Genomic DNA, 22,302 nt, shown 5'->3' with positions numbered 1-22,302 from the left:
AGATACATATGAAAATCGGGGGTATGAGGCTTGATTCACAAGCATAAAATTGTTTGAGTGTCTTTAGTATACAATTTATTGTATAAGTTTCAGGTGATGTAATGGTTGGCATGGTGTTAAAAAAGATAATGGTCGTGAGGGCGTTCATTATAATAATACGTATTTGGCTATAAAAAATACAGCAAACGGCTGGGCTTCGGATTCCTGGCTGTGCGCGGCGTCCACCCGGCAGGAGGCGCCCCGCTCCCGCAGGCCCGCCCTCTCCGTCTCGGCCGCTGTCCCCCCACTACCTGAGGTCTCGCTTCTGACAGACGGCGCCCCAGCGCCCGGATTTAACCAGGAAGCCTGGGTCTGGGGTCGGTGCGGAGGAGGAGCAGCTCCCGGTCAGTTCGGCTCCCCGTGTGGCCCAGCGCGGGCTGGCGCAGCGGAGCAACCCGCCTCCAGCGACGCCGACCGACCGGGCCACTGCGACCAGCAGGACCGACGGCGGCGCCAAGGCCACTCCAAGGAAGCAGCTGACCCTGACGGAGGAGGTGCTCCTGGCGGGCCTCCAGGAGGGGCGGCCGGCATCTCTTTGGAATGACTGTATGTCCTCTGGAGTACGCGGCTGTGTGTCAACTGAATTAGCCTTAAGAGGAAGGTTACCGCTCAGGCCTGAGAGAGGAGATGCAGAAGTCTTTTGACGAGGAATGTGATCTGCAAGGATGCTCCACCCGGGGATGTTCTTGATGAAGCTCTGAAGCATGTTAAGGAGACACAGCTTCCAGCAGCAGTCCAGAATCGGACTGAATTACTTAGTGGTGCGAGAGGGAATCCGTTGAAATTGCATTATCAGTTTAGAAACACGCGGGAACGATGAGCTAAACACCTGGGGAGCAGAGCTTCTTACTTTTTTTTTTTTTTTTTTTTTTTTTTTTTGTCTTTTTCCTTTTTATGGGTACCGGGGATCGAACTCAGGACTGCCTGCTTGCAAGGCAGGCGCTTATGCCGCTGAGCTAAATCTCCAAGGCCAGAGCTTCTTACTTTTTGACATGAGGACACATTCTCCCACCAACAGCCACATTCAACAGCGCCTCGTGGGGAAGGTACAAGAAGCTGTTCTTGACAACTGGGAGCGGGACCCGCGCTGCTGAGCAGGCGGGCTCAGGTTTATCTGGCCCAGACCCCAGACGTCTTGGGGATGTGTTTCTTACCTTCTGGCGGAGCAGCACGATTCACCGCCGAGACAGGCGGCAGCTCGGGGATCTGGACCCGGAGGCGGCGAGGGTGAAGGCCGCCGCCAGCCTGTCCCGCGGCCGGGCCGCGGTGCTGGCTTCACCAACCGACTCTCACATGAAGCCGTTTCTTTCTCTCTTCTAAGCCAGTGGGTTTTGTTTTACTGACTTACAGGTTTCTGCTGTTCGTACTTCCCACACTGTAACTGGCTTTTGGTTTATGAAACGGCGGTGGTTTTTGGTTTTTTGCACGGATGCAGGATGCTGCTGCCGCGAGAGGCCTTGCTCTTCCCGTTCCTCTTGTGTGACCGCCACGGTGGCCTGCCGTCCCGGCCATTCTCACTCCTACTTTGGGGTTTCTGGTGTAATCTGACTTTCCGAGTTCCTCTGGTTACCCCGACGCACAGCTTTTGGGTTACCCCAGTTTGAGTTTTCCCTCACGAGCCCGTACATTTGCCTTCTGCCTACAATTCCAACAGAAGCCACAAGGCCTTCAGCTCGCCAAACGAAGGTAAATGTATCTATTTGGGCATTTTATATATAGACCTCAGTGGAAATGGTTACTTAGCAAAATTATTTTTAAATTGAAACAGCAGGGGCTCGGGAATTAGCTCAGCGGCATAAGCGCCTGCTTTGTAAGCAGGCAGTCGTGAGTTCGGTCCCCGGTACTGATAAAAAAGAAAAAGACAAAAAAAAAAAAAAAAAAAAAAAAAAAATTGAAACAGCATAGTAAATACTTAATATAAAATGCCCCCAGGGATTTTGCTTCCTATTTTTTTTTTTTTTTGGTACCTTGTGTTGTAATTTTAACTATTCAATCAGAGATGTCCGTTGTTTAACAAAGCCAGTTTGGGGCTGGCTGCATTCCAGTTATGCTGTTTGTATTTTGAATCTGGCTCTCCCTGTCCCCATCTTAGTATTTTGCAAGAGTTAGTTATACACCTGGTGCCCCTTACACTTGCTCCATTCAGTACTGATGGCAGAATAGACCTCTCATAAGAGAAGACGAGTATCTCATTGTTTGCAGGGTTTTTTGATCTGTGCCGTTCACGGTACTCTTTGCTTATGCATCTCTTATCATTTTTTTTACCAGTTTTTATTATTTTTGTTGGAAAGAGACTTGACTATAGTTTTTTTCCCTAATCTTTAGTATAGTTTTTTTCTTCTGTCCACAAGTAAATTAGTGCCTGCTCTGAAATGTCATTTTTATACTTTCTTGAAAAAAAATCAAATGTCCTAGCTCATATTGCATGTAGATTGGTAGCAAGAAATGAATACAACTCAGATGATTAAGAATTTTGTAACAGAAAGCTCTTCTATGTTTTAATTTTTTATGTACAATTATGGTAATTAGCACATTGTAAGATTATAAGTGTTTGCTTTTTAAAGTTTATTTTTACTATTTCTTTATCACTGTTTATCATACCACCATTGTTTCATAATGTAAATACCATACATTGAACAAATTAAATGTCAAATTTTTTATTACCATAGTTCATGTTAATAGTGGGGCTTTCAGGCATTTAGAAATTTTTTTAAATTAACATTCAATACAAAAGTACTAGGTGGTATATAACTCTAGAGTTGAATTTTAAAGGATTCCCTAATATGTATACTATCTTTTTAGCTGAAGTAATAAATAAACTATGATCTTGAAAGTGTCTGAATCAGAAAAAAATAGGGCAGAAGGACTGGTGGCATATTCAACATTCATTCTGACTCACTTGCAGTTAAGTTAAATGGGGCTCAGTTAGTTTCTGCTAAAGCTGAGATGAATCGTATTATAGTGAGGCGTCATGTGGGCAGGAGTAATTAGGTATCTTTTTGGGTTTCCATTAAATTTATTAATTAGGATGATTCATTTAGAAGTAGAATTGAGAGAAAAATGATAGCTAGGGAGACCTCATAGGAGATAGTTTGGGTTACTGCTCAAAGTGCTCCAATTAGTGCATTTTGGAGTTGGATACTTATCGCGATCGTAAGATGGCATGGACAGCAAGGCTTGATGTTGCTAAGATAAATAGAACTCCTAAGTTTATGTTAAGTAGAGAATATGGTATTGGGCTTGGAATTCATATGGATAAAGCAAGAGTAAGGGCTAGGATGGGGGCCGTGATAAAGAGGAAATGGAGGAGGCTGATGGATGAAGTGGTTCTTTAATTGTTTTAGTGTGTCTGGGATTGATTGAAGGATTCCATAAGATCCAATAATGTTTGGTCTTTTGCACATTTGTATGTAGCCAAGAATTTTTCGTTCTGTTAAGAAATGTTATGGCTAGGAGAACAGTGAAAATTAATAGAAAAAAATTGATTGTGAACATAAATGTTAAGGAGAGGAGTTGAACCTCTCAATATAAAGTTTTAAGTTTTTATGCAATTTACTGGGCTCTTTCACCTTAAATCCTTGTCATGGGTTGTAAATGGAATAACTATAAGATTAATATGATATCATCTTTTAGTTATTAAGGCATAATTGGTTAATTGGCCTTATTTCTCTTGTCCTTTCGTACTGGGAGAAATTTTTAATAGATAGAAACTTACCTGGAGTATTCCAGTCCGAACTCAGATCATGTAGGACTTTAATTGTTGAACAATGAATCCTTAATAGTGGCTGCACCATTAGGATGTCCTAATCCAATATCAAGGTCGTAAACCCTATTGTCCATATGAACTCTAAAATAGAAGTGCACTGCTATCCCTAAAGTAACTTGGTTCATTGATCAAAAGGTTTTTGGGTCAATTGATGACAGTAAACTTTGACTTGTGTCTAGGTTAATATCATTCGTAGGGTTTGTTATTGTTCTCTGAGGTCTCTCCAACCAAAATTAATAATTCAGAACTTACGCTTTATATTCTTGTGAATTTAAGGTAGTAAAGAATGAATTAATGAATTAAAGCTCCATAGGTCTTCTCATTTTATTACTTTATCCCCCTCTTCACAGCGAGGTCAATTTCACTGACTGAAAGCAAGAGACAGTTAAATCCTCATTGGCCATGCATATAAGTCCTTATTTAAAGAACAAGTGATTATGCTAACTTAGCAAGGTCAGGATACTGAGGCCATCAAACTGACTTGTCACTGGGCAGGCGGTGCCTCTAATACTTGAAATGCTAGAGGTGATGTTTTTGGTAAGCAGGGGGGATTTATGTTTGCCAAGTTCCTTTTATTTTTTTTTTTTAGACAATCCTGAATAGCATCCCTGTGTTAAGTTAACAATATTTTTAATAAGATAATTAATGGAATATTTTTGTCTTATTAAGTTGAGGGTGAAATAATTCTTGTTACTAATATTTACATTATTTCTTCTATATTAATATTGATTAACACAGTTGTTAAACAGGGGTTAATTATGGGTCTATTGAAATTGAGGTGATACATTGAGATATTTATCAATAAATGGGTGCAGCTTGAGACCATACTCATAAGTGAAATAAATCAATCTCGCATGTGTGAATACCGAATAGTTTCCCTAATGTAAGTAATGATTCAAATATATAAAAATATGTGGTAATCATGATTCCCCATAGGTGGCCTTGAAGCCTTATAAAGTTTTCACTCATTAATTAGAAAGGCTTTATTCTGGGCTTCTTGATATGGAAATATTTGAAGCTATAGTATATGAAGTTTTATCCAAATTAGGAAAAAGACAGACACTATGGTAACTACTATTAAGTCGGGTTATATGGTGGTGAAGTACTAGGTTGCTGAAACAGTCATGCTTTGACCTCTATTGTTATATTGTTATGTCCTGTTTTATCTCAATCTCCCCCTTATTCTTTTAAAAAAAAATTTAGTCATTTCTTATGTTTTTCTTAATTAAAGAAAAAATTTAAAAAATTAGGATATATAAATAGTAACTCTTTTTTGATTTTCTATTAACTTGTTTTGAAGTCCCATAATACTCCCACGATCTTGTTTTGACTGATTAGACTCTGTTCCATTTTGTATGATAGTATCAAATTTGAGGATCTAGGCAACTACTTTGAAGGCAATAAGATTCACTAAGATGCCCATTCTGGTTTGACTATTGTCTTCTTTGGAAGTCCTGTAATGTTTACAATGCCTAAGTTTTATTGGTCTTGTTCTCTACTGTTTTGTCCAACTTTATAATATCTAATGAGATAGACAATTCTTTTTAAGGAAACAAGAGACAACGTTGATAACCATTGTTGATAACCTTGTACTCTGTTCTACATCATGTGCTATGTCTATCCTTGGTTTTGACTGACAGCTCTGTTTTGCCATATTTGACTGTATTCTCTCCCCCCCAAAAAAGTAATAAGCACTAAGGAGTAATAAAATCCAAAATGTGTAAATTTTGTTGTAAAAAAGAGAGGGAAAAAAAAAGAGCTCTAACGGATATAACAGCAAGTGTGTTTAGGGGTGTTAAATAGCTGACTATATCAATGTTTTTGGATCATTGAACACAGCTGTTTGCAGTCTCCCTGTTTGAATGTCCACCTTGTATTCTTTGATACTGTGATTTGAGCAACTATTTTCAAGATGATAATATGTAATCTATTAACAGGTGATTCCTTACTGTTATGCTTTTTTTTTTTTTGTAGTTCTGTATTACGTGTACCCTTACACCGCTTTGTTTTGTTTTGTGTTTTTCTCTTTTTCCTCTTAAATTAAAAAAAAAAAAAAAAAAAGAAATTGAGGTGATAGCTTTTGGTTGAGCCTTAATGCTTTCTTAATTGATGGCTGCTCTTAGGCCAACCAGCGTGGTTTGTTTATTTACCAACTGTTAAAAGTTGTTTTCTTGTTTTGAAGAGCTGTCTATCTTTAAATTAGGTTTTAAGTTTTCATTTAAGCTATTTTAGGGAAACTTAAAGCTGAACTAAAATTCTTATTTGGGTAGCCAGCAATCAACAAGCTCTATTGTAAATCTTCTCACTGTTTTGCCACGCAAGTGAGTTTGCTCTGTTAGCTGTCTGGAAGTAGCTCATAGTTTTGGGGCAATCGGCTGCAGTTTTCTTTGTCAAGCATATTCTAGTTAATCCACCATACAAAAGGTATTAGGGGTAATCTCTCCTTTTTTTTAAAAAACTTTTTATTAATTTTCTTTCATCTTTCTCTTATGGTACTATCTCTATAGCGCCAGAAAAAAAGTTCTATCTCCCATACTTTCTTATGTAAATGTTTCATCTTGTGAATTGAAAATAGTTGTGTTTGGTTGGTTTGGGGCTAGAACAGGTAAGTTCAAAGGGATCAGTAATGAGTGAAATCTTCCTGGTGTAAGCCAGATGCTTTAATTTAAGCTGCACTTTGTTTTCTAAGCACTTTCCAGTATGCTTACCTTGTTATGACTTATCTCCTCTCATATTGTATTGATTTTAAGGTTTAAAAATTAAAATATTTGAAGAGGGTGACATGCGGTGTGTATGTGCTTCACAGCCTGGTTCAGTTAAGCTCTCTATTCTTGATTTACTGCTAATTCCTCCTTAGCTCTTTAATTTTCATAAAGATTTACATTAAAATGTTTTTTTTGATAAGAAACTGTATCCCATTTCTTCTCACTTCATTGGCTACACTTGACCTAACGTTTTTACGTGATATACTTGTGCTTGCTTCTGCTCCGTAATGGGCTGTGCTGAAGATGGCAGTCTATAGCCTGAATTAGCAAGAAGTGCTGAGGTGAGCTGGACTTCATTGATTAGAGAACAGGCTCCTCCTGGTGGGTGTAAAGCACTGCCAAGTCCTTTGAGTTTTAAGCTGTTGCTAGTAGTTTTGTTGTAAAATTTTTATGTTTATGGCGAAGCATAGTGGAGTATCTAATCCCAGTTGGAACCTTAGCTTTTATGTGTTCAGATACATTAAGATTACTTTCGTTTTTGGTTCATATTTTATCTGAAGTTTTTTATGACCTAGATAAAGTTTAATCTTATTTGTGTAATTTTCTAAGACACTCTTTATGCTGAAATTTATTAATTTGGGTTAATCAATGACTGTGGTGGCACAAAGTTTACCAACTTTTGTTTATTGCCTAATTTTTATTACTGCTGTTTCGCATGGCAGTGTGGCAAAGCAAGGTCTTATGAGCTACTGTATAGTGTGCTTGATACCTGCTCCTTTTAATCTTTTTGATTTAGAGGGCAGTCTAACTGGTGTGATGACTCTTGCATGTATAATTTTGTTAACAACTAATAAAAAAGCCCAGACCAAATCTATTTTTTATGGAGTTATAAAACTCATCTAGGCATTTTCAGTGTGTTGCTTTGTGTATATGCTATATTAACTTGGGAAAAATCAATGTAATTTCATAGAACGGGAATTTTGAAGGGGAAAAAAGGAGGGATGGAAAGGAGAAAGATTGGTTGGAACTAACATAGGGGTAAAAAGGTGACTTTTGACACTATGAATATAGGAGGATTTGGGTTGTTTATGCTGATTTATTATTTTAAGTATATATAATTCTTATTTTAGGGGTTTGGCAAGATAGAAATAATATGTCATACAAACATTTAGCTTATATGACAGATAAATATTTCAGTGGGAGGTAAGAAGGGCTTGTTAATAGATAACTTGCTATTAAAAAAACCACATGCATACATACATGTACATATGGGTATTTCAGGTTATGTCCTTCAAGCATTAAAAGAATTCCCACCAAAATAATACCATGTTGAGTAGTTCATTGTAAGTCCAGCTACAGTTGAATTGACTGAGACCATGCCTTGTCAGCAATGGTGAGTCACAGCATCCCTAAAAATAAAGATACCAAATGCATGAAACCACAGTTATGTTGGTCATGGGTCCATTGAGGTACTCTCATTTATGAGGAACAAGTGGGCTATTTTAAGTTGTATGGCCCTGAAGTAAGAACCAGATGTCTTAAGCTGTGTGTGGTGGTGCACACCTGTAATCCCAGCCCTCGGGAGGCTGAGGCAGGAGGATCTGTGTATTCAAGACCAGCCTGGGCTACAAAGTGAGCTCAAGGCTGGTCCGAACTGCATAATGAGACCCTGTCTCAAAAAGACAAAGCAAAATAAAACAACAACAACAAAAACAAACTCAGATGTCTTTTAAAGATCATTATTAGAAACCCCCACATATTATGGGCCCAGGGTGAGCAGAGGGATCCTGTTTTGATAGGGTTGATGATATCATGGAGGATGGTAGATTAAGAGGTTGAACATAGGTGATAGATAGGCACATTGACAAGGACTGAGTTGACTGGACTAAGTCTAAATGTGAATTGGATGTATTATGTAAGATACAATCAGTTAATTAATAATTGTATTGTTTAGAGTTTAAGTTGGATATAAGTTGTTTGTACTTGCTTGATATCCATGAGGTCAAGAACTTAGTGTTGATTAAACGTATGATGTTTTATGTCCTGCTATACATATATGTACTTGTGCATTCACGGATGGGGAGGTGCAGTAATGCACAATATACAGAAACATAAGAGTAACACTACATGAATAAGTGTTTCACTTATTTCAAGGAATAGTTTAGTAAGGATTTCAGTTTTGGGTATTGATGGTATGGTTACTTGCTTCTTCCTTGAATCATTGTTCCCTAGGGAAATTTTTTCCATTTTTGGTTTACAAAACTAAAGTAATTGATTACACTACAAGGACCCTTCATTTAAGGATTTTATTTTCTACAATGTTTACTAGTGGAAAAAGAACTAGGATAGTAGAAAAATAAACAATTAATGCCAGTTGCCCAATGAAAACGTAAGGGTATTCTGGTTGACCTCCAATTCATGTAAGGATAAATAAGTTTGCTACTAAAATTCATAGAAGGCATTGACTGAGGGAGCAAAATGATATGCTATGCTGTTTTGATAGGTGTAAAAATGGAAGCACAAGGGCTAAAAATGCCTGAGTTGGGGGTTGGGGATTTAGCTCAGTGGCATAAGCACCTGCCTTGCAAGCAGGCAAGTCATGAGTTTGATCCCCGGTACCGATAAAAAGGAAAAAGACAAAAAAAAAAAAAAAAAAAAAAAAAAAAAAGCCTGAGTTTATTAGGAATGGAGCAGAGGATTACATATGTGAAAAGGAAGTATCATTCCAGTTTGATATGTGCGTGTGTGTTTAGGTGGTTGTCTGGGTCTTCAAGGAAGTTGCGTGAGAATAGGACTAACGATATGAGAGTTAACACTATGAATATCAACCCTATGCTATCTGTGATCCTATGTGGTTAGGGTCCTATAGTAGGGGTAAAACAGGATTTTGCCAGATTCAGAGCTAAGTCCCGACGGGTTGCTGGATCTGATTTTGTGGAGGAATAAAAAATGAACTGTGTCTAGAGCTGCAATAATAAATGGAAGAATAAAGTGAAGTGCAAAGAATCATGTCAAAGTAGTTTTATTAACTAGGAATCCATCTCAGATTCATTTAAGAAGAGTTGTACCAAAATAGGGGATTGCAGATGGAAGATTTGTAATTACAGTAGCACCTCACAATGATATTTGTCCTCACTGTAAATTACTATAAATAGGAGTAAGATTCCATGTTTCAGGTTTTTGAAAATGTGTATGATCCATAATAAATATCGCATCCAAGAGATACAAGAAGATGAAGAGTGTGAATGCCCCATTGGCATACAGGTATCGGATTGGTCAGCTGTGGCTTATGTCTTGGCAGATATGGGTAACATACCTAGAGCTGTGGTTGTATCTGAAATATAATGTATTACAAGTAATAATCTTGTGATAATTTGTAGTCTGAGGCAGATACCTGCAAGGGATCTGAAGTTCCATCACACCGAGATGTTTCATGGGGTTGGAAGGTCAATAAATGAGTGATTAATAATTTTAATTAGTGGATGTGATTTTCATATAATGGTCATTAATTTTTGTTCTTACAGATGAATTACAACTGGGTTTTTCATATCACTAGTCATGGTTCATTTCCATGTAGGAATTATGATTTTAAACACTACACATATTCTTAGCATTTTGTTTGTTGTAGGTTTTGTATGCTTCTCTGCAAAACTTTCATTTATGATGGGTTAACATTAATTATTAGTGGTGGAATTGGATGCATGATTACTTTATGCCAGGATGGGTCATTTTTAGGGTTTATGGTATTTTTAATTTATTTTGGAGGAATAATGATAGCATTTTGCTATACAACTGCTTTAGCCATAGAGCAATACCCTGAGATATGAGGATCTAGCATAATTATTTGAAGTTCTTTACTATTAGGGTTAATTGTGGAGGTTTTATTATTGTATTGATGAACAATTTATGATCAGGTTGAAATTTTAATTGATTGTTATAGAAGAATGAATCCTTTATGATGATGAAAATGCAGTTGGTTTTCTTGGTGAAAGCCTACAGGTGTAGCTGTTATTTATAGTTGCAATTATTGATTGATATTTATGGCTGGTTGATCAATATTTATAGGTATTTTTATTGCTATTGAGGTTACACAAGGAAATTAAATGACTAACATGATCACTAGTGTCACAGAGATAAGGAGAGAGAAAATAGAATTGAATTAGGCCTGTCTGATTTGATGTAGTAGTAGATGTTGTTATTTGTGAGCTGGAAATGCTCTTTGGAGCTGATTTTTCAAGTCAGATTAAGTCAATCATTGATGATGATAAGTTTTGGCTTGTTAATAGGTCTTTTTAAGGTGGAAATCAACCTTATCCTGGTCGGATAAATTATCTTAAGGTCATTAAGTACTGAGTTTAGCTCTACTGAAATTGTAAAGCCAATAATTGTTACTGTAAGGGCGGAAAGTTTAAGGTAGGTTGGTATAATTATTTGGTAAACACTTGTAGGTAGAATACTATTTGAAATAAAGAATCCTGCAAAGATACTGCCAATCGCTAGGTGTTTATAGAGTTAACCAACATTGGGTTGTTTTCATTGATGGTTGGTGAGAAGGTAAATTAAGAGCTATCTAATAAATCAAAGAAAATGATTTGTGTGCTGTAGATATCTGTTACGGTTTGAAAACTGGTGGTCAACTTAACGCCAGCTGGATTACATCAGCATGCATTGAGAGAAGATGCTCCACCTGAGGGTTGCCAGGATAAATAGCTGGAGAAGAAGGGAGGGATTGAGGTGTTAAGGCGGCATTATGGGTTCTCCTACGAGTTGCTGTCTGAGCTGTTGGTTCTCCTGGAGAAGCTTTGGTCTTCACATCGAGCATTGCTTCCTGGCTCTGGAGGGGAAGACATGTGCTGCCTGGAACTCATCATGCTGCTTCCTGGCACATACCCGACTGTGCTTGTCGTCTGAGGAGCTTGGGGCCTCCGTGTCGCTGAGAACACCTGTGATGTCTTTCAGGACAGCCCTGCTCTTTGTTGTGAGTGTGACTTCTTGACTCCAGTGTAGAACCCTCATTCCACTAGCACAGCTCCTTCATCCTGCTGGCATAGAGTTTTGGGCTTCCACTGCTGACCCTTGGGTCTTCCCGGCACGAATCCGTAAAAGAGACTGGCGTGAGTCCTTCTTGTGGGCTCTGGACTTCCAGTTTGACTCGTGGAAGCATTGTCCTGAGCTCTGGGTTTTTATCTGGACTCATGTGGGACATTGCCGTGGGGTTTAGACTCTTGACTAAATAATCTATGTCGTTGGTGTTGTGGATAGATTTCCTGCATTCTCCTGTGTTAACTTCTGGTGACCATTATAAAAATATTATAAACTCCATGTCCTGATCTGAACTGTTCTCTGTGTACAACCCCTGACTACAACAATATCTGTTAGAGTTGTGACAATAAGGATGAGGAGCAGGGCTCATGCATTGGTATATGACGTGGTGGCAGTCTCAGTGATCAGATCGATAGAAAAAAATTCTGTAAGAAATGGTATGCCCATGAGAGCTAAGCTTCCAATAGTGAGGGAAGAAGTAATGGGTAGAATTTTAAATAGCCATCCTAGTTTTTTAATATCTTGTTCATTTAAATTGTGAATGATTGATCCAGAGGATATAAAAATATAGCTCTGAAAAAAGGGTGGGTTGATTATATCAATAGTTACTATTATTGGGCCTAGTTGGCTAGAGGTGAAAAATGCTGCAATTTTTTGATAGCATTCTGTGTGACAGCACAGAATAGTGAATAGTGTTGTGGTAGCTCCTGAGCATAGGGAGCTTGTTTGGATGGGATAATTATTTTGTATCAGCAAATCTCACTCCAGAAAGAATGGCTATTATCAAATCAACCAATAAGAAACGCTGGAGGTGCTGTGGGGAAAAAGGAACACTTCTCTACTGTTGGTGGGTGTGTAGACTGGTGCAACCACTGTGGAAATCAGTGTGGACAGTTCTCAGAAAACTAGGACTAGAGGTTCTATTTAACCCAGCTATTCCCCTTCTGGGTATCTTTCCAAAAGAATTAAAAGTATCATACCACAGCAATATATGAACACACATGTTTATAGAAGCACAGTTTGAAATAGCTAAATCTTGGAAACAATCCAAATGCCCATCAAAAGCAAATGGATAAAAAAGATGTGACTTTAAACAATGGAGTATTACTCAGCCATAAAGAATGTTAAATTACTTCAGACATTTTTTTTGTCTTTTTCATTTTTATTGGTACCAGGGATCGAACTCAGGACTGCCTGCTTGCAAGGCAGGCGCTTATGCTGCTGAGCTAAATCCCCAGCCCCTGCTTCAGACATTTTTAGCTAAGTGAATGAACCTTGAGACCATACTCTCTCTTTAAGTAAAATAAATCAGACACACATGTAAATATCACATTATCCCTCTGGTGTGAAACTGGAAGCACAAATAGGAACCAACATGTATAATAAATATTGTGAAGCAGGAAGTAATTGTTCAAAGGGAAAGGAAATTGGGGGAGAGGACTTGGAAGTGAAAATCAAAAAAACAAGAGGACAAAATGATGAAATGGAAACAAAGGCAGAGGCCTGGACCTGTGGAAGAAGCTTGGATTCCAAATTCCAGCTGCGGGGGCTGTGTTCCCGAGAGCTTCCAAGCCAAGTTGGCCTGTGACTCCTGGGGCAGACCACTGTGCCCAGGGAGCCCCTGGGGCCCAGAGGTTGAAGAGGGAATGCAGGGGCTGGCACAGGGCTGAACCCTTTCCACCACTGGGCTGCAGCACCTGAAACTTAAGTCTCTACCACACTACGGTTCTCATTAAATTACTCTGACTGAGCTTGAACTTGTAATTTTCCTGCCTCAGTCTCTCACAGTGATGAGACTGCAGAAGTACACCAGTGTGGCCGGCTCCAGTTTCATTTTATGGGAGAAAAATGGATTCAAGGAAGCTGAAACAACTTGTTCAAAGTCATACAGCAGAAGAACTGAGGCATCCAATTCTCTTGCCAAGTTCTTATCACAGAATGCTGCTTCCCTTCCATATATGGTTGCAAAGAGCAAACATTCCTGTTTTTTTTTTTAATAGACAGCAAAATAAAACTTCACATGAATACAACATAATAAGCTCTTCAATACACAATTATAACTGTACATTCATTCACTGTGCTACTTTGAATGTAAGCTTTTAGTGTATTACAATTTATGACTTATTTAATGTTGTCTAAATATTGTATAATGTCAAACTAGTTCTAATTTTCATGAGTCATCTATTTTCTATTTCACATTTACATGCAATAAACAGGTATTTGACTTCAATAACAATGGGCAGTATATGAAATTTGGCTACATTTTTAAAAGGCTGATAGAGATAAATTTCTTTTAGTTTGGAGCTAATGAAAATGAGCCACTTGGGGCTGGGGGTTTAGCTCAGTGGCATAAGCGCCTGCCTTGCAAGCAGACAGTCGTGAGCTCGATCCTCGGTACCGATAAAAAGGAAAAAGACCAAAAAAAAAAAAAAAAAAAAAAAAAAAGAAAGAAAAGAAAAGAAAATGAGCCACTTAATATTTAAACAGCAAACCTGATTATTTCACAGAACAAACATTGTTAGTAAATTCATTAGAACTACTGAGCATCAAAGATACTCTGAAATAATTTTATTTAAAAATGGACCCATCAGAGATAATATTAAAGTGGTCAGCAAAGGGTATTTATTATTATATCACACAAGAAGTGCCATCCATGCCACATTTTTTACTTAGGTTTGGATGACTGTGTGTGTTCTCTTGCTCACCTGTACTCTAGTGTGGATGGAATAGCATACAGTGCAGAAAGTACTGGACTTGGCCTCAGGAGAACTGGATGTGAACTTGGGAGTTACAGAGCTGTGGGTAGTCACATAACTTCCTCCCACAGAAGACTGTTACATTTTAATGATTTTCATGATAGAGCTGTGTAGATAAGACAGAAGGCAAAAAGTATTTTTGTCTTAATTTTTTAAACGTTGTGATAAAATACACATAAATAAAATCTACTGTCATAAAAATGGAAACAAAGCTCTGTTAATAAGGAAGGGAAGAGTCAATTCTGGAGACTGGGCGACCTGGGGTGAGTGTCCCCTTACCATCCTGAGCCCCGGGACGGAGTTTAAGATCCTTGTTAATGCTGGCAAGGGAACTTTACCGCTTCCTGCTGAACTGAACCAGCTCAGAGGGCTTGGGCCTGCCTGTACCAACTTCCCGGCTTCCTGCCTTGCTCAGCTAGCTCTGGGGATTTGGGCCTGCCTGCACCCTCAATTCTGCAGACTGGGCTGCCTGTTATGAGTGTTCCATCACTATCCCAAGCCCCGGGAGGGAGTTTAAGATCATTACTCTAGCCAGCCAGGGAACTTGGCCTGCTGGCCCCACCCCCAGTGACCCTCTCTCAATCCAAAGAATTGGGTGGTCAGAGTTCCAGGAGATGAGAGCATAAAAGAGGATTTCCAATAGGCCCAGGGGAAGCCTTGGAACATCACTTGAAACATGGGAATATAGGAAAATGACAAAACGAAAGACCAAAATACAATCTCAAACTTCCAGCCCATCCCAAGAAACCTTAGGAGCTATGCACATAGAAGAAAACATATGCCATATACCAGAAATACCTGAAATAATAACAACTGAAATAAAGAAGCAACTCCGGGAAGCTTTAAAGGAATTCAAATTAGCAATAATCTCCCAGGTAAAAGAAGAAATGATAAAAGAAATGAAAGAGATGCTGAACATATCTAAAGAAGACACAGTTAAAAAATGGGAGGAACTAAACAAAAAGATAGAATCCCTGGATGAACAATACAAGAAACAAACAATAAATAAAGCAGATGCAAAGAGATATTCAGGAAATCAAACCTTCCATTGAAAGTTGTAAAAACCGCCTCATTGAAAGTGAAGGTAGAATATCAGACTTCAAACACAAAATTGCAGCTAGTGAGCAGGAAAGGAAAGATCTTTTAAAAAGAACAAGGAATCAGGAAATAACAATTCAACACCTGCAAGATGGGCCGCGCCTGGCCATCGGTGTGCAGAGGAGGAGCTGGGCAGATCTGGGGTGCCCTCATCAGCCTCTCTGCATGTCTGGAGGACTCTGGATATCTCCGCCCAGACTGTTGGAGTCCCCCCAGGCTTCCAGGTGCAGTGAAGGGGAGAGGTGGGTTTGAGGCTTCCACATCAGCCTCCCCATTCCGGTTGCACTTCGAAAACTGCTGAGCTCCCGACAGGTGGGCCGGCCCACACTATCAGCCAAGCCCAGCCTGTTTTGCGGCCACGCCTAGCCATCGGTGTGCGGAGGAGGAGCTGGGCGGATCTGGGGTGCCTGCATCAGACTCTCCGTGTGTCTGGAGGACTGTGGATATCTCTACAAGCAGAGAGGGACCACAGGTTCCTGAGGCACCGTGGCCTGTGGTGAGTACCCTAACCTGGCTGCGATTGAAGAACTGTGGAGCTTCCAAGGGGCAGGTGGACGCACAGTATCCCTGAGGCCCAGCTTGCCTGGAACTGCGGAGTTCTGAGCAGGCAGAGGAGGGCCACTGGTCCTGTAGGCCCAATGGCTTGGGGTAGCGTGGTGCCAGAGTCTCAGTAGCTGCAAACATAGAAGGGGATTTTCAACAGATCCTGAGGAACTTTCAAATAACACTTGAAACACAGAAATATAGGAAAATGACAAAATGAAAGACCGAATTACAACCTCAAACTTCCAGCCCATCTCAAGAAACCCTAGGAGCGATGTATATAGAAGAAAATATATCCCATCCACCTCATATATCGGACACAATAGCTACTGAAATTGACAAGCAACTCCAGGAAGCTTTAAAGAAATTCAAACTCGAAATAATCTCCCAGATAAAATAAGAAATGATAAAAGAAATGAAAGAGATTCTAAATATATCTAAAGAAAACACAGATAAAAAACTGGAGGAACTAAACAAAAAGATAGAATCCCTAGACAAGCATTATAAGAAACAAACAGAATACATAATGCAGATGCACAGAGATATACAGGAAATAAAAAACTCCACTGAAAGTTGTAAAAACCGCCTTAATGAAAGTGAAGATAGAATTTCAGACCTTGAAGACAGGATTGCAGCTAGTGAACAGGAAAGGAAAGATCTTTTGAAAATAACAAGGAATCAGGAAACAACAATTCAACAACTGCAAGACGATGCAAAGAAGAATAACATAAGAATGATAGGGATTAATGAAAGAGAGGGAGACAACATGACGGATGTCGGAGGATATTTAGAGAAGTAATAGCTGAAATTTTTCCAAGCATGAGATCAGAAACTGACATCAGGATCAGTGAAGCATATAGAACTCCAAATAGTCATAACCAAAATAAAACTACACCCAGACATATAATAATCACCATCCCAGAAATCCAACACAAGAATAGATTATTAAAAGCTGTCAGAGAGAAAACACAGATCACTTATAAAGGAAAACCTATCAGAATCACAGCAGACTTCTCAGCACAAACGATAAAGTCAAGAAGAGCATGGAGTGAAGTATTCCAGATCCTAAAGCAAAATGATTTCCAACCTAGACTGATATATCCTGCAAAACTATCATTCAAAATAGAAGGTGAAATACGATACTTCCATGACAAAGAACAGCTGAAGAACTTCATGAACACCAAACCAACCCTGCAAAAAAATATTGAAAGACAGTTTAGATACACAAAGGAAAAAACCACTAAGCAAAGCAAATAATTAAACAGAACACAAAGGTAAAGATGCAACAGCAGAGAGATAACATTCCTACAATTAACCAGCATTTAAAAGTAATAACCATTAATGTAAATGGTCTCAATGCACCAATCAAAAGAAACAGACTAGCAGAATGGATCAAGAAACAAAATACAACCATATGCTGTTTACAGGAAACTCATCTAACCCAGAAGGATACTCACAGACTGAAAGTCAAAGGATGGAAAACAATTCTTCATGCAGCAAGAATCCAAAAAAAGGCAGGAGTAGCCATTCTGTTTGCAGACAACGTGAACTTTAAACCAACAATGACCATAAAGGACAAAGAAGGTCACTACATACTCGTAAAGGGAAAACTCCAAGAAGAAGAGATAACTATCTTAAATATATATGCACCAAACTCCAGAGCACCCAGTTATATAAAACAATTATTAACAGAAATGAAAACTCAAATTATCAGTAACACAATTGTAACAGGAGACCTTAATACGCCATTGACACCAAGGGGCAGATCAACCAGACAGAAAATGAGCAAAGAAATAACAGAACTGAATCACACCAGTGAACAAATGGGTTTGATAGACATATACAGAATGTTCCACCCAACAACATCAGAATACACATTCTTCTCAGCAGTACATGGATCATTTTCTAAAATAGACCATATATTAGCTCACAGAACATATTTAAACAAATGCAAAAGAGTTGAAATCATCCCTTGCATGTTATTGGATCATAGCGCTCTGAAATTAGAAATGAATGATAAAATATACTGCAAAAATCCTGCAAACACATGGAAACTGAATAACACACTCTTGAGTAATCAGTGGGTCACAGAAGAAATTAAAGAAGAAATTAAACAATACCTAAAAGAAAATGAAAATGCAGATACAACTTACCGGAATCTGTGGGATGCAATGAAAGCCGTCCTGAGAGGAAAATTTATTGCACTGAGTTCCCACATCAGGAAAACAGAACGAATACAAATAAATAACTTGATGCTACACCTCAAACAGCTAGAAAAAGAAGAGCAAGTCAAGCCCAAAGCCAAAAGAAGAGAGGAAATTATAAAAATAAGAGCAGAAATCAATGCAATAGAGACTAAGAAAACAATCCAAAGAATCAACAAATCAGAGTTGGTTCTTTGAAAGAATAAATAAAATTGATAAGCCCCTAGCCAACCTTATTTTAAAAAGGGAAGAAAAAGCTCAAATTCATGCAATAAGAAATGAAAAAGGAGAAATCACTACAGACCCAATAGAAATACAGAAGATCATCAACACCTATTTCGAAAACCTCTACTCTCAAAAGTTTGATAATACAGAAGAAATAGACAGATTCTTAGAAGCATATGAAGTACCAAAGCTAGACCAAGAGAATGTAAAACTGTTGAATAACCCAATGTCTGCTAATGAAATTGAAAATGTAATTAAGTCCTTACCCACCAAGAAGAGCCCAGGCCCAGATGGATTCACTGCAGAATTCTACAAGAAATACAAAGAAGACCTAATGCCGACACTCCTCAAACTATTCAATGAAATTGAAAGGGAAGCAATCCTTCCTAAGTCATTCCTGGAAGCAAATATTACTCTAGTACCAAAACCTGAGAAAGACCCAACTATAAAAGAGAACTATAGACCGATCTCCCTAATGAACATAGATGCAAAAATCCTCAATAAAATATTGGCAAATAGGATCCAGCAAATCATCAAGAAGATTATACATCATGACCAAGTGGGATTCATCCCAGGAATGCAAGGATGGTTCAACATATGCAAATCAATAAATGTAATCCACCATATCAATAAAGCCAAAAATAAGAATCACATGATCATTTCTATAGATGCAGAAAAAGCCTTCGATAAGGTCCAACATTTATTCATGATAAGAACTTTACAGAAAGTTGGAATAAATGGTCTTTACCTCAATATAATAAAGGCCATTTATGACAAACCAACAGCCAGCATCATACTAAATGGCCAAAAATTGAAAGCCTTTACTTTAAAATCGGGCACAAGACAAGGATGTCCTTTATCACCACTCCTGTTTAATATAGTACTGGAAGTACTGGCCAGAGCAATTAGGGAAGAAAGAGAAATAAAAGGGGTAAAGATAGGAAAAGAATAAGTTAAATTATCATTGTTTGCAGATGACATGATACTCTACATAGAAGACCCCCTAAACTCCACTGAAAGACTCTTAGATACAATACATAAATTCAGTAATGTGGCTGGATACAAAATCAATACTCAGAAAGCGATAGTATTCCTATGCACGAACAAGAAAATCACAGAGAGGGGAATAAGAGAAACTGGTCTATTCACATTAGCAAGCAAAAAAATGAAATATTTAGGAATTACTCTTACGAAAGAAGTGAAAGACTTATACAGTGAAAATTATAATACACTGAAAAAGGAAATTGAAGATGATCTCAGAAAATGGAAAGACATCCCTTGCTCATGGATAGGAAGAACAAACATTGTGAAGATGGCCATTCTCCCAAAACTGTTATACAGATTCAATGCAATCCCAATAGGAATACCATCAACATACCTTATAGATCTAGAGAAATCACTCCTAAATTTCATCTGGAACCAGAAGAGACCTAGAATCACAAAGGCAATTCTAAGCAGCAAAGACAAAGCAGGAGGCATCACAATCCCTGACTTGAAGTTATACTACAAAGCAACAGTAGTAAAATCAACATGGTATTGGAATCAAAACAGAACCGAAGATCAATGGAATAGATTAGAAGATACAACCACAACTACAAACACACTCAACCACCTTATCTTTGATAAAGGAGCCAAGCAGGTTCACTGGAAGAACGACAGTCTCTTTAATAAATGGTGCTGGAAAAACTGGCTCTCCATTTGCTGAAAACTAAAGCTAGACCCATGTCTATCACCATGTACTAAATTAAAATCTAAATGGGTCAAAGATCTGAATATTAAAACAGAAACACTAAATCTATTGGAAGACAAATTAGGTAGAAATCTTGGAGACATAGGAGTAGGTAAAGAATTCATGAACAGGACTCAAACTGCATAGGAAATACTTCCCAGAATCAATAACTGGGAGCACTTCTTATTAAAAAGTTTCTGCATGTCAAAAGAAATCTCCAGCATAGTGAAAAGAAAACCCACAAACTGGGAAAAGATTTTAGTGAACTCTCTCTCAGACAAGGGCCTCTTGTCTAAAACATATAAAGAATTAAAAAAACTCAGACCTCCAAAATTCAAAGATCCAATCCAAAAATGGGCATCTGAGATGAATACGCAATTCTCAGATGAAGAAATGCAAATGGCAAATAAATACATGAAAAAATGCTCATCATCATTGGTCATTAGAGAAGTGCAAATTAAAACCACACTGAGATACCATCTCACTCCTGAAAGAATGGCCAGGATCAAGAAAACCAACAACAAATGCTGGAGAGGCTGTGGGGAAAAAGGAACTCTCCTGCACTGTTGGTGGGAGTGTAGACTGGTACAGCCTTTGTGGAGATCTGTCTGGAGATTTCTCAAAAGGTTGGGATTGGAAATCCCATTTATTCCAGCTATTCCACTTCTAGGCATATTCCCAGAAGAACTGAAAGCATCATACCATAGTGATATATGTGCACCTATGTTTATAGCAGCACAATTTGTAATCGCCAGATCTTGGAAACAACCCAAGTGTCCATCAACTGAGGAATGGATAAAAAAAGTTGTGGTATTTCTATACAATGGAGTATTATTCAGCTATAAAGAAGGATCACATTGAGATATTTATCAATAAATGGGCACAGCTTGAGACCATACTCATAAGTGAAATAAATCAATCTCGCATGTGTGAATACCGAATAGTTTTCCTAATGTAAGTAATGATTCAAATATATAAAAATATGTGGTAATCATGATTCCCCATTAGGTGGCCTTGAAGCCTTATAAAGTTTTCACTCATTAATTAGAAAGGCTTTATTCTGGGCTTCTTGATATGGAAATATTTGAAGCTATAGTATATAAAGTTTTATCCAAATCTTTCAAGGAATAAGACAGACACTATGGTAACTACTGTTAAGTCAGGTTATGTGGTGGTGAAGTACTAGGTTGCTGAAACAGTCATGCTTTGACCTCTATTGTTATATTGTTATGTCCTCTTTTATCTCAATCTCTCCCTTATTCTTTTAAAAAATTATTTAGTCATTTCTTATGTTTGTCTTAATTAAGGAAAAAAATTTAAAAAATTTAGGATATATAAAACTCTTTTTGATTTCCTATTAACTTGTTTTGAAGTCCTGTAATACTCCCACGATCTTGTTTTGACTGATTATACTGTGTTCCATTCTGTATGATAGTATCAAGTTTGAGGATATAGGCAACTACTTTGAAGGCAATAAGATTCACTAAGATGCCCACTCTGGTTTGACTATTGTCTTCTTTGGAAGTCCTGTAATGTTTACAATGCCTAAGTTTCATTGGTCTTGTTCTCTACTGTTTTGTCCAACTTTATAATATCTAATGAGATAGACAATTCTTTTTAAGGAAACAAGAGACAACGTTGATAACCATTGTTGATAACCTTGTACTCTGTTCTACATCATGTGCTATGTCTATCCTTGGTTTTGACTGACAGCTTTGTTTTGCCATATTTGACTGTATTCTCTCCCCCCCAAAAAAGTAATAAGCACTAAGGAGTAATAAAATCCAAAATGCGTAAATTTTGTTGTAAAAAAGAGAGGGAAAAAAAAGAGCTCTAACGGATATAACAGCAAGTGTGTTTAGGGGTGTTAAATAGCTGACTATATCAATGTTTTTGGATCATTGAACACAGCTGTTTGCAGTCTCCCTGTTTGAATGTCCACCTTGTATTCTTTGATACTGTGATTTGAGCAACTATTTTCAAGATGATAATATGTAATCTATTAACAGGTGATTTCTTACTGTTATGTTTTTTTTTTGTAGTTCTGTATTACATGTACCCTTACACCGCTTTGTTTTGTTTTGTGTTTTTCTCTTTTTCCTCTTAAAAAAAAAAAAACACCTGCAAGATGATGCAAAGAAAAACAACATAAGATTGATAGGGATAAATGAAAAAGAAGGGGACAACATAAAGG

At 38.0% G+C, this 22,302-nt stretch overlaps 1 protein-coding gene across 4 annotated transcripts in view; it reads left to right on the top strand.

Annotated features, from left to right (window-relative positions):
• Adnp2 (ADNP homeobox 2) overlaps window positions 1–22,302 on the top strand; it is an 86,578-nt gene that overhangs the window by 5,564 nt on the left and 58,712 nt on the right. For 3 of the 4 annotated variants that reach the window (XM_063231393.1, XM_063231391.1, XM_063231392.1), the window contains one exon: window positions 183–1,725. The exons of the other annotated variant lie outside the window; for it this stretch is intronic. The gene's annotated coding sequence lies outside the window, so the exon portion shown is untranslated. The remainder of the gene's footprint in view (window positions 1–182; window positions 1,726–22,302) is intronic. 4 annotated transcript variants of the gene reach the window in all.

Source organism: Cavia porcellus, unplaced genomic scaffold, assembly GCF_034190915.1.
Source record: "Cavia porcellus strain 051 isolate PalLab524CR breed Dunkin Hartley unplaced genomic scaffold, mCavPor4.1 scaffold_20, whole genome shotgun sequence".
NCBI lineage: Eukaryota > Metazoa > Chordata > Mammalia > Rodentia > Caviidae > Cavia > Cavia porcellus.
This window is presented reverse-complemented; position numbering and strand designations above follow the sequence as displayed.